Source organism: Sander lucioperca, chromosome 18, assembly GCF_008315115.2.
Source record: "Sander lucioperca isolate FBNREF2018 chromosome 18, SLUC_FBN_1.2, whole genome shotgun sequence".
NCBI classification, from domain to species: Eukaryota; Metazoa; Chordata; class Actinopteri; order Perciformes; family Percidae; genus Sander; species Sander lucioperca.
In genome coordinates this window covers 28,994,102-29,006,916 of record NC_050190.1, presented here as the reverse complement: position 1 = coordinate 29,006,916, position 12,815 = coordinate 28,994,102, and positions in this window count along the sequence as shown.

The following is a 12,815-nucleotide window of genomic DNA, read 5'->3' as shown; positions in this document are numbered from 1 at the left end:
TCTGATTTAAGGTAAAGGAAAGCAGGAGTGCTGGGGGGGGCTCTTTGATTCTCTGAAGGTGAAACTTTCACACCTGAGCTGTCAGTGAAGTGAGAGAGAGAGAGAGAGAGTGAGTGGGTGAGAGACCATCAGCTTCCCTGCGTTGTCGGCGCTGGTGGACCGGACGCCTGAGAACTCCCAGAGTCCCTCTCTGTGGACTGTTGGTGCCACTTCAGGCGTGCTGTTTATTTTCACCATCTCACACAAGAATTTTAATTCATTTCATCGTCCTTTCATTTTTTCCTCGGCGACGCTGACCGTTGTTTAAGGATACCTCTGCTCCCCCCCCGGGCAATTACTGTGTCAGGAAGAGTGAGCTTAAACATCTGCAGCCGCCGAGGGAGATTTAGCTGCATCCTGAAAGCGCCTCGTTCTGAGCCCGTGTTATGTATAGAGCGCTATACTAACCACTCATCTCTGTTATCACATCAGGGAGACATGGGCTGATTTAAAGGAGATTTAACCTAGTGACACATAAAATAAAGAAAACACTATGGTTGGTTTTTGAAAAAAAACAAAAAAAAACAATCCTTTTGCCTCAAAATAGTGCCATTTGGCTTTTGCAGAACAACAAGTGAAGTGAGATTATGGAAAAAAATCATGATCACGATTATTTTGGTCGAGATTGAAATCAGGATTATATAACACCATTGCTTATTGTCTTTTCGAAAGATGTTGCATTTATTGAACTTAACCCTTGTGTTGCCTTCCCGTCGACCATGCAACTTTTGGTTTTTCTGGGTCAAAATTTGAAATAAAAACTGTTTTGGTCATCTTTTTTTTTTTTTGTCACTTTTGTTGCTTTTCCCAATGTTTTTGTCCCTTTTTTATTTTTTGTACATTTTTGTCACTTTCCCCAATGTTTTTGTCCCTTTTTTTATTTTTTTTTTACATTTTTGTCACTTTTCCCAATGTTTTGGGACCCAAATTCAATGAAAGTGGTGAACTGATCATTTATTTTACCTGTGAGGAGCGTTGTATGGAACCATCCATGTTATTTTTTTTGTGACAATTTGGTTGAAAGAAACCTAAAGTTCTGATCTAGAATTTTTTTTTAAAATGGATCAAATTTGACTTAAGACTTTTGCCTTTTGACCTTTTTTTCCAATCAGAAAACAAGACAAAATATGAGTTTACTTGCAAAATGTAATGTGCAAAATAATCGTTTTTCTCCTCCCTGATTAATCTGCACAACCCTAACAACACCTCGAGTTAAAACTTTCTGCAGGCCTTTTATTTGCCAAGCCACGGCCGGAGACTGAGTGTGGATTAGCATTCTTAGCTGAGAAATACCTCCCTATTACCCTTTTACACTGTGACAATTTCTGGGGCGATGCTTTAGGAGTATTTCTTTGTTTAAGCTCTGTGCCTCCCCTATAAGAACGATTCAGCCAAAACGCACATGGGCAGTGTCAGCCGTAATTACCTTTGACAGGGGCATTTAGTGGTTGTAATTCAAATCTAATTCAGAACATCTTAACCCTGAAGTCTGTCAAGACGCTTGAAATGCACTGGAACACTCATGGTCCCAATCAGGTCTGCGTTTGTGTGGCAGCACGCTGATGTGTCAACAAGGCCAGTTAGAAAAAGAGGCACAGAAAACTCATTTACAGTACAGAACCGGATGGGTTCAGTGCAGCAGAATGTGCACAGTTTAAATCCTCCCCACGGAAAAAAAAAGGAACATACATACTGATAAATGCGCTTCAGATTTTGGCCCTGCCACAGTGATTACCTTTAATGCAGGGACCTTTTACCTTCATACTTTGTGCAACCTTTTTGACTTATCTACAATACAATGAACATCATCTTCGGTTGTGGAAAAGAAAACACACAGAGGTTGAAGAGGTCTGGTTGAAGGAGAGGAGCAAGGGGGGGGTAGTGGGAACACTGCTGGCCTTCAGCTAAAGGAGACTCCTGGACCTTGAACAGCTTGGTGCTTTGTAATCTGTTTGAACTGCACATACAGCACTTAGCCTCCTGCAAGGAACACTTTGCTGTACAGTCAAGGTTTGAATTTGCTAAATAATTCTACTTTTGTTTCATTTTCTGTAATCCTTGGCTTCTAGCGCACAGAAGTCACAGATATGCACCCACATATAAATAGGTGCAATCACTGTTTACTTTGTCTACTAACCTGGAAACTGTAAGGTCAAGCAAAGTGCACATTTTATTTGAACTTTAGAGAGATTAGTGTGGTCTAAGAATGGTTGAATGAACTTCAGAGAAACTGCACGACATTGGTATGGAAGCTAAGAGAGGCCAACATTGTGAATGAGCAGATTGTACATTTTTAAGGAGAGTCTTCTGATGATCAGTTTATAAAAATGACTTTCCCTCAAAACATTTAAACAATAATAGTCTTCAGAATCGGAAATTATTTATGGCCAAGCAAGTAACACTTAGAAGGAATTTACCTTGATGGTTGGTGCATACATAAACAAACACATTAAACATGAACATGAAATAAACAATAAATACCTTAACCAATACACATACAAAATAGTTGTTTAACAAATGTATACAAAAGAAGAAAAAAGAGGCTCAATGGACTAGTGCAGAATGTGCAAACATGTATAGTATGTGCAATCTGCAAGTGTATAGTCCAAGATGGAGGTTAATGCAAAGTGTAGTGACTGGGGTCATACATAATTACATAAAATATCTGAGCAAATGGGTATGAAATCCTAAAGTTTTGACATTCTGTGCTTATAGGCACTTCAACGCATTCTACTGAACGGGTTCGTGTATCGTACAAAATTTTCTGCACAACAATTCATATTCACTCAAAATTACGGTGAAGACCGGTCACATGACGTTTCATCATTCACCAGTAGTTTGTTACTGCAACAAAACATGGTAACCACAGCCAGCAATATATTGTACACATTAAGTACTCAGGTTAATTTATTTTCCAGTCAGCCACACCACAAACAATTCATGCTCACAAAAGTACACATTACACCGTTTATTTGATTCGTAACCTACATATTTATTTGCTTTTAGTCTTACACTGTTCAAATGGAGTGCACAGTTTTACATTGTAGGCTTGAGTCATTTTAAGTTATGTTAATCATTGTTTTGTATTGTGTGTGTATGTATATATATATATATGTATATATATATGTATGTATGTATATATATATGTATGTATATATATATATATGTATGTATATATGTATATATATGTATATATATATATGTGTGTATATATATATATATATATATATATATATGTATATATATATATATATATATATATATATATATATATATATATATATATATATATATATATATGTGTGTGTATATTTATTTATATATACGTGTATATTTTGTGTATCCCCTCTGTAACTTATATGGTAGACAGGTGAATAGCAGTTAATTGAAAAGCCATATTAAACTAAATTAAATTAAAACCGAAATCACGTTAGAGGGCAGGGAGTGACGGGTTAGCAAAGATGAGGCATCCTTGTCAGACCACACCCGCAGAGAATGGACAGATGGAGGTAGCCTAGATTAAAGGAAAAAATATTGTTTATAAACCTGCATGACTCACATAGATAGGCCTATCAGTCGGCCTATATAGCTAAGGTGCATGGCAATGTGGAACTTTGGAAAACACTGTTGATTAATCCACAATACTAAACGATGAATTAAACAATTCACACGTCGCCTTAATGTAACAGATAAACGTATTTATGTAGATAAATGAGACCCTTGTTACTATGTAAAAAACCCTGTTGAGTCCTCCACGTCGCTATTTGTTCCATTTAAGCGGTGAATTCGAAGTGCAGCAGTTAAACTCTGCTCTGAGTGCACGCGCGCTCCCGCGGTCAGGGAATACAAATCCTGACGGGGATAAGTGCCTTGGCACGGCCCAGCTATCGGTAGCCGCCTACCTGAGAAAACGTTTTGGAAAAGATGGGCTATGGACCCAACCAACTCTATTTGGGAGGAGAGGGGAGAACTCCCTCACATGGTACAACCCATGCAGAGGCTGCGTTGTCAGAATGCGGAACGTGTGTAGCCTACTTTAACCATGACTTTAACTAACGTGACAAATATCAAAAAAAAAAATCCTCGACTGGCCCAAAAGTGAAGCGGCCCACCGGAAATTCTCCCGATTACCCAACCCCGGCCTGATGATAGATGTTGACCTAGTTATGGCCAAAAGTTAGCAGCTAATAGAACAATGGACAATTTGATAGATGTTGAACTGTTGATGGCTAAAAGTTAGCAGCTAATATTAACCTTGCACATTTGGTTTACATTGACACAGAGGAAAAAGTGAAGATGGATATCAGCTTCTACCTATGGCTACTATTCTGAATACTTGGACAAGCAAGACCATCTCTGCGTCCATCTCGATCTCTACATCAGATGTGGCACCAAGGCAAGCATGGAGCAACGTCGACTGTGACCATTCTGCTGGGTGTCCTCCATGCCATCAGTTTCCAGCGGGATGTCAGTAGCTGTGGTGTCCTTTCTCTTAGATTTGCCTGGATCCTTGAGTGCCAGTGCCATTCCACCGGGTGGTTCTTCACTTCTGTGTGCCAATCTGGCAGCCACATTCTGCTTCATAATGAACCTCGTTGTGGCCAAAAGTTAGCAGCTAATATGAACCTTGGGCATTTCGATAGGTGTTGACCTAGTTGTGACCAAAAGTTAGCAGCTAATTTGAACGTACATTTTTATAGTACAACCAGTAATTGACCTGGTTGTGGCCAAATGTTAGCAGCTAATATGAACGTTGTACATTTTGATAGGCCTTCACCTGGTTGTGACCAAAAGTTAGCAGCTAATATGAACAAAGGACAATTTTATGGCCGTTGACCTGGTTATGGCCAAAAGTTAGCAGCTAATATGAACATTGAACATCTTGACGGGTTGACCTTGTTAGGACCAAAAGTTAGCAGCTAATATTACCTTTTCACATTTGGTTTACATTGACACAGAGGTAAAGTTGAAGATGGCTGTCAGCAACGACCTATGGCTACTATCCTGACTCTGTGGACAAGCAAGGCCATCGCTGCGTTGATCTCTATCAGAGGGGGCACCGAGGCAAGCATGGAGCAACACCGACTGCGAATTCTCTTCTGGGTGTCCTCCATGCCGCCAGTTTCCAGCGGGATGGTGGAAGCTGTGCTGTCCTTTCTCCTAGACTTGGCTGGATCCTTGAGTGCCAGTGCCATTCAACCGGGTGGTTCTTCTCCTCTTGTGTGGTGCCGATCTGGCAGCCACATTCTGCTTCTTAATAGATCTAGTTGTGGCCAAAAGTTAGCAGCTAATTTTAATAGTTTAATAATTTATACTTTTCATTGATCCCCAGTGAGGGAATAAAATTTTTTTAACCTTGTAAATTTTGATAGGCATTTACCTGGTTGTGGCCAAAAGTTACGCTAACATGAACATTGGACATTTTGATAGGTGTTGACCTGGTTTGGCTGACCTGGTTATGGCCAAAGGTTAGCAGTTATTATGAACAATAGACATTTCAATAGGCATTGACCTGGTTATAGCAAAAAGTTAGCAGCTAATATGAACATTGTACATTTTGATAGGCATTCACCTGGTTGTGACCAAAGGTTAGCAGCTAATATGAAAATTAGACGAGGTGTTGACCTCGTTTGGCTGACCTGGTTATGGCCCAAAGTTAGCAGCTAATCTGAACTTTCAACATTTTGATAGGCGTTGACCTCGTTTGGCTGACCTGGTTATGGCCCAAAGTTAGCAGCTAATATGAACTTTCGCCTTTTTGATAGGCGTTGACCTGGTTATGGCCAAAAGGTAGCAGCTAACATGAACAATGGACAATTTGAAAGGCGTTGACCTGGTTATGGCCCAAAGTTAGCAGCTAATATGAACTTTCGCCTTTTTGATAGGCGTTGACCTGGTTATGGCCAAAAGGTAGCAGCTAACATGAACAATGGACAATTTGAAAGGCGTTGACCTGGTAATGGCCAAAAGTTAGCTGCTAATATGAATGTAGGGTATTTTGTTAGGCGTTGACATGGTTAGGGCCAAAAGTTAACAGATAATATTAACCTTGCGCATTTGGTTTACAGTGACACAGAGGAAAATGTGAAGATGGATATCAGCTACAACCTATGGCTACTATCCTGATTACTTGGACAAGCAAGGCCATCTCTGTGTCCATCTTGATCTCTACATCAGAGGGGGCAGTGAAGCAAACATGGAGCAACACCGACCTCGACTTCTCTGTTGGTTGGCATCCATGCCGTTAGTTTCCAGTGGGATGTCGGGAGCTGTGGTGTCCTTTCTCCTGGACTTTTCTGGATCGTAAGTGCCAGTGGCATTCAACCGGTTGGTTCTTATTTTCTGTGTGTCCAAGTGCCAGCCACATTCTGCTTTATAATGAACCTGGTTGTGCCCAAAAGTTAGCAGCTAATATTAACGTTGTACATTTTGATAGGTGTTGATCTGGTTGTGGCCAAACATAAGCAGCTAATATGAATGAATGTTTTAACCTGGGAATGGCCAAATGTTAGCAGCTAATAACATGGGACATTTAGGCCCTTTCTGTTCCTACTTAAGGGCTGGAGTTGCAGTTCACACACACTGTCCAAAAAGTTGGTGCCTCAATGTTGTGTCTGGAAGTTAACATCTTGGTCATGCAGCTTTGGTATTAAGCACTACAGGTCAGGCTTGTTTGGTTTGGTTTTGCCTGAGCTTTGTTACTGTAGTTTGGTTTTCTCTTGTGCGTCTATGGTCATCTTGGTTGGCTTGTTAGCCTTTGTTTTATAGGAACCTTAGGTTCAGCTACAGTACAGGTAGTTTGGTTCCCTATGTGTGTCTTCCGATGACTTTGTGGCTTGTTAGCCTTTGTTTAGAGGAACCTTTGGTTTAGCTACCTGGTTTAGCTTTGTTAATTCCAGTTTTGGTTGCATTTGTAAGCTGGAATTTTGTGAAGGCAGAGCATCTTCAACCATACTTTGTAAAGCTGTAGACCACTTTTGTTGGACACATTTACATTGGACACTGATTGGTCAACATTTTGCTGTGTATGTTTCTGGAAATCTACCTGGAGTGCACACAGCACACATCATAAACCCCTTACAATTTTTCTGCGCCAATGAAAATCGATTAATGTTGTTTGTAGATGTGGCACCCACATTCTGCTTTAGAATGAACCTGGTTGTGGCCAAAAGTTTGCAGCTAATGTGAACGTTGGACATTTTGATAGTGTGTCTCTTGCCATTTTCCCTGTGAGCTGTTGAGGAGGCAGTGTGAGTGTCAGAGGTGTGGCAAGAAGATGAGCCACACCGCGGTCCACTTTTCCTGTGCTAGTTTGCATTGAGCTTTTCAGCAGAATGTGCACTGTTTAAATCCTCCCCACAGAAAAAAAAGGAACATAAATACTGATAAGTGTGCTTCAGATTTTGGCTCTGCCACAGTGATTACCTTTAATGCCGGAACCTTTTACCTTAATACTTCGCGCCACCTTTCAGACTCGTCTACAATACAATGAACATCATCTTCGGTAGTGGAAAAGAAAACACACAGAGGTTGAAGAGGTCTGGTTGAAGGAGAGGAGCAAGGGGGGGGTAGTGGGAACACTGCTGGCCTTCAGCTAAAGGAGACTCCTGGACCTTGAACAGCTTGGAGCTTTGTAATCTGTTTGAACTGCACATACAGCACTTAGCCTCCTGCAAGGAACACTTTCCTGTACAGTCAAGGTTTGAATTGGCTAAATCTACTTTTGTTTCATTTTCTGTAATCCTTGGCTTCTGTCCCACAGAAGTCACAGATATGCACCCACATATAAATAGGTGCAATCACTGTTTACTTTGTCTACTAACCTGGAAACTGTAAGGTCAAGCAAAGTGCACGTTTTATTTTAACTTCAGAAAGAGTAGTGTGGTCTAAGAACGTTTTGCTGCGGCTGAGGTTGAAGGAACCTACCAGAAACTGCATTACATTTGTATGGAAGCTAAGACTTTCCCTCCTGCAGGAAAACATTAGTTAAATAATATCAATAATGTCAGTCTCCTGCTCTATATCTTGAATTAATGCAACTGTATATATGAGTGAATATCCTGCAAAATTTTTATATAAAATATTTGAGCTAATATGACTAAAATCTTAAACATTTTTCATTGTATGCTTATGCACTTCAACGCATTTTAATAAACGGGTTCGTAAGATATCGTCGTAAAGACGTATGCACAACAACTCGTATGATATCCTTCGTCCCGTCACTCCTCCGTTTCATTTCCTGTCAGGATCTATAGGCTACCTAATAAATGTCTCTCTACCTGCGTGATGCATGAAAGCTTTTAACAAAATAAATTAGAGGGCCACAAATGTACAATTACTTTTCAACAGAAAGACACATTGTAAAAAAATACATCTAAAAAATATGACTTGCTTCCATATTTTAGAGATGCATTACAGTGTTGGGATCTGTTTTTACCATTTGGGGAATAACATTCAAACTGTATCAAATGTATTAAGCCAAATCCACAATATGAATATATTATATGTCTTCCCTGCTGTCTTCTTTAACATCAAAATCTCCACATCTCTCTTCACAGTGTCTGTCCGTTTTAATTACACCCTACCTGAAAGCAGCGCCATGCCCGCTGCCAATCCCATCCTTCATTCAGCGAGAACAAATCCTCTGCCAGATGACTCCTTGTAATTTTCTTTACAGTGAAAACAGTAAGCAGAGATTCAAAGAGCCGGGGAAAGCCAGCTGTCGGACAGCATGCATTTAAGCCTGGCATATTTGCATTTCTCCCATAATATAACACTTCTGTTAAGTGACACATGATTGATGACGGGGAGCGAGGTGGCTTTTCTAACCCCTGTAAGTGCTCTAAAAACAAATTAAAGCTTTCATCATTGTAACATGTCTATTACAAGATGTGGTAATAGCCCCTCGTTGTATCAAATTATTTGTGTGTCTAAATAATTTTGAAAAATTAAACTATTAATCATCCCCGAGAGCGTCTGACAAAAGATCAGGGCGAGGGACCCAGTGGAACGTGCTGGGCCTATTCACAATACACTTAGAGGTGTTTATGGCTTACTTTGTGAAATGGGTGTAATTGCTTAATTGCTCGTCTGTTGGTGGCTGCGGTGTTTCCAGGGTAAAAGTTACCGTCTGACTTGAGTTTCAGCGGAATTATCCAAAGTAAAACCAAATGTTCGCTTTGAGGTTTTCATTGCTAATTTAAAAATGAGAATGTGTTTTGTAGGATTTTTTTTTTTACAGCGCACATAGGGTATCGTTCAAGCTCAAGGTGGCCGTTGTCAAATGAATTGCCCAACCAAAAGGAACAATACATCAAAGAAAAACAAATTCACTAAACTAAATGTCTTGCTCCATGGCAACAGGGGCTGTAATACCTTTTTCATTTAGTAACGTAACTCGCGAGATCGATTTCCTGAACATTCTTTATCCCAGCAACAGTCTTGTTATGATACAGTCAGTAATATCTCCAATGCAGCTCAGCTTGGAGAGGAGAGAAAGTTCACACATGGAGGTAAGTGGAGGTGTCGCTCTTCATGCTCCAGCGGCTCTCTGAGACGTTCACGGGCAGAGCGATCTGCCGGCCCGGCCGTCCCATACTCTTTGTTATTAAGCAGGTCCAGGCAAAACACAAAGGGATACTGTGTTTTTTATATGAGTAATGCATTAACCTGCTCAGGAGAAGTTCATGTTAAACGTATGGGCTCGGACAGCACAAGATTTATGGCGATGGCTGCAGAAATTATGCTTTTCTTCCCCCCAAAGGCACTTTAATTATGTAATTATTGCCAGCTGCTTTTCATTTGCGGTCACTGTTAATTGGGGCCCGAGGTCCGCAGTTCAAGTGCTGGGTCTCTCTCTCTCTCTTTCTCTCTCTCTCTCTCTGTCTCTCTGATAAGTCCAGTTGTCCCGCGGCGGCCTGAGATGATTAGCCAAATCCTCAGCAAAACTCATTTGTTATTCAAGCTTTACCCGGCAGCCTCCCGCCAGGCCGAAGAAAGAACCCCGGAGCCCAATTTCCTCCACATCCTCCGCTCCTTTATCCCTCCAACTCATCAGCAACAATTGTCCTCAAATAAGAAGCAGCGATATCAGTGTTTGCTTTCCTTATTAGGCCCCTAAATGCAGGGAAAACATATCAGGAGTGGGGAGCTGGGAGGCCCCCCTGGCACCTGATAATCTGAATTAATCTCTCCCATCACATTTTCAGCAAACAGTAGAGGGAGGGGGATTTGATATTCAAGTCAAGCCTAAGCCTCAGGGTTTGACTGTCCTGCTGACACCTCCCCCCCCCCTCTCTTCTCTGTCACAACAATAGAGGATTTGGGAACTAGAGGGTTAAAGTCTCAGAATCAGTTACATGTTCTGTGACAAAAACCTTAAGAGTTTCCACATGTCCAGAGTCAGATTTCAAGGGAATCAGACCGTTTGTGACAGCAAATGTTTGTGCATTTTTCCTTAGGTTTTGTTTTGTAGTTTGGGTTGAAACAGACAAATGTAATGATGTGGAACAGAAGGCTGACAAAACCGTTTACAATTAGGTTGTATATTTTATAGGGAAATATGTATTATGTTGTGTACATATATATATATATATATATATTGAATATTTTCTAATTCAAGTAGTTTGTGGGTGTCTGGTAATCATGTGGGATTAAAAAAATGGACAAAAGTTTAGGAATCTGATTATAAATCATAAAATGAATGCCCTTTTTAGATTCCATATGTATTTTCTCTGAAAGAAAATAGGCTAAATAGCTGTGCTAGGGAAACTCAAATCCATGAAATTAGTGAATAATTTATTTACAAATGTACATACTGTAATTACACCTATACATAGCCAGATTCTACTGCTCTTCATACTATTCATCCTGCACATATACTTATTCTCACTACTCTTGTTACCACACTGCACATAGCTCTACTATACTGTACATATCTGTATATATGGTTCAAACAGAATATCCGTATTTACTCTATTTTTCTTATAATATATTCTACTAATACACTGCATATATCTATATTATTCATACTACTATTATAATGTCACTGCTACTACATTGCACATATCTGTACATGGTGTTCATACATTGTTCATATTACATAGCCATATTTATTCTGCTCTTATAACACTGCACTATGTTTCTTGTCCTGTCTATACTTGAATATCACATTGCACTTCTGGTTAGAAGCAAACTGCATTTCGTTGTCTTTGTCTAAGTCTAAGTTGAATCTAACAAAGTTGAATCTAATCAAAAAATACATGTGTAGGTGGGTGCATGTGCAAATGTATTTTAATTAGTTTTCCAATATTACATGAGATTAGGAATTTATGCAGCAACAAAATTAACTGCACACAACAAAGTAGAACACAATAAAAAATTGAACAAAAAAGAGGTTATACACATATAAATATAAACACAGCATTCTAGTTACACTTCAGCATACACAATAAAAGCCATAGCTAACACTGAGGACACTGATGTCATGGCAACCTGCAGTTAAAAACATATTTATATATTCTGTCAGGATGAGCTCTAGTATTTTTTTTAAACTAATTTGATTTAAAGTTTGACTATTTTTAGACTAAAATAAATCAAATGTTAAATAAAATAATATGTTTGCACTTTTTTAATTTATGGACACGTCATTTCCTAATCATTTTGTAGAAAGATTTCTGGAAAGAAATTCAGTGTCATTTGATACAAAGTATAGGTGAAATAAAGACAACACTCTAAAATAGTTATTTCAGCCATAGTAAAGCTGCGAAGATAAATGAGTCGTCAACTAATAATCAGCAACTATACTGATAATGGAATAATCGGTTTGAGTCGTTTTAAAGATTGCAGCTTGTTAAATGTTTCTTCACTCCTCTGTGACAGCAAACTGAATATCTTTTGAGTTGTGGACAAAACGACATTTGAGGACGTCATGTCGGGCTTTTTGGGAAACACTGATCCACATTTTTCACCATCTTCTGACATTTTAGATCCAAACAACTAATCGATTAATCGACTATGAAAATAATTGTAAGTTGAAGCCCTGAGCTTATAAGATTAGTTTGCTGTGTTAAGAGAAATTTTGGGATATGTGCAAATGTTCCATTTACATAACACTTGCAGAAACAACAACTGAACAGCTAACCATCCAAATAATAAAAAATTTAGTCAGAGTAGAGGGGATTTTGACTCAGTATTTAATGTCATGAAATATAAAAAAAAATGTGTAAAAGGTAAAAGTATATGACCCCCAGTGTGTACATTCACAGAATGCATAACCATGTGTTCACACGTACTGACAGCTGCTGCAGTATGTAGCGGACTGTGAATTGGGGCCATTATAATGCATATAAATTATAAGATGTGTTCTGCACCTCAAGGGTCCTATAAACTGCTTCAAATCTGAATAATCATATGCCATATGTCCATGAAAAAAAATAAACAACCCAAAACAAAAAGTCTGCGAGTCAACAAGAATGAAGGAAAACAAAACAGACGAGACTAATGGCTTTTTCGTCCACAAACCTCTTTAAACCACATAGTGTCTGTAACTGAAAACAAATGCCTTGTGCTGGGGCTAAGTGCTGCCATTTCTCTGCGTCTGCTCTGGAGCCCGGCCAGCCAAACAGTAAACCACCTGACACTGAGCAAAGACGAACTGCGTCCTGCCGGCTCCTCAAGTGTCACACATGTGAATACCAATGTTTTCTTTCTTCCCATGAGCTATTGCATCCATTTGACACTCAAACGGAAAAGTCAACAATGAAAAAAAATACATA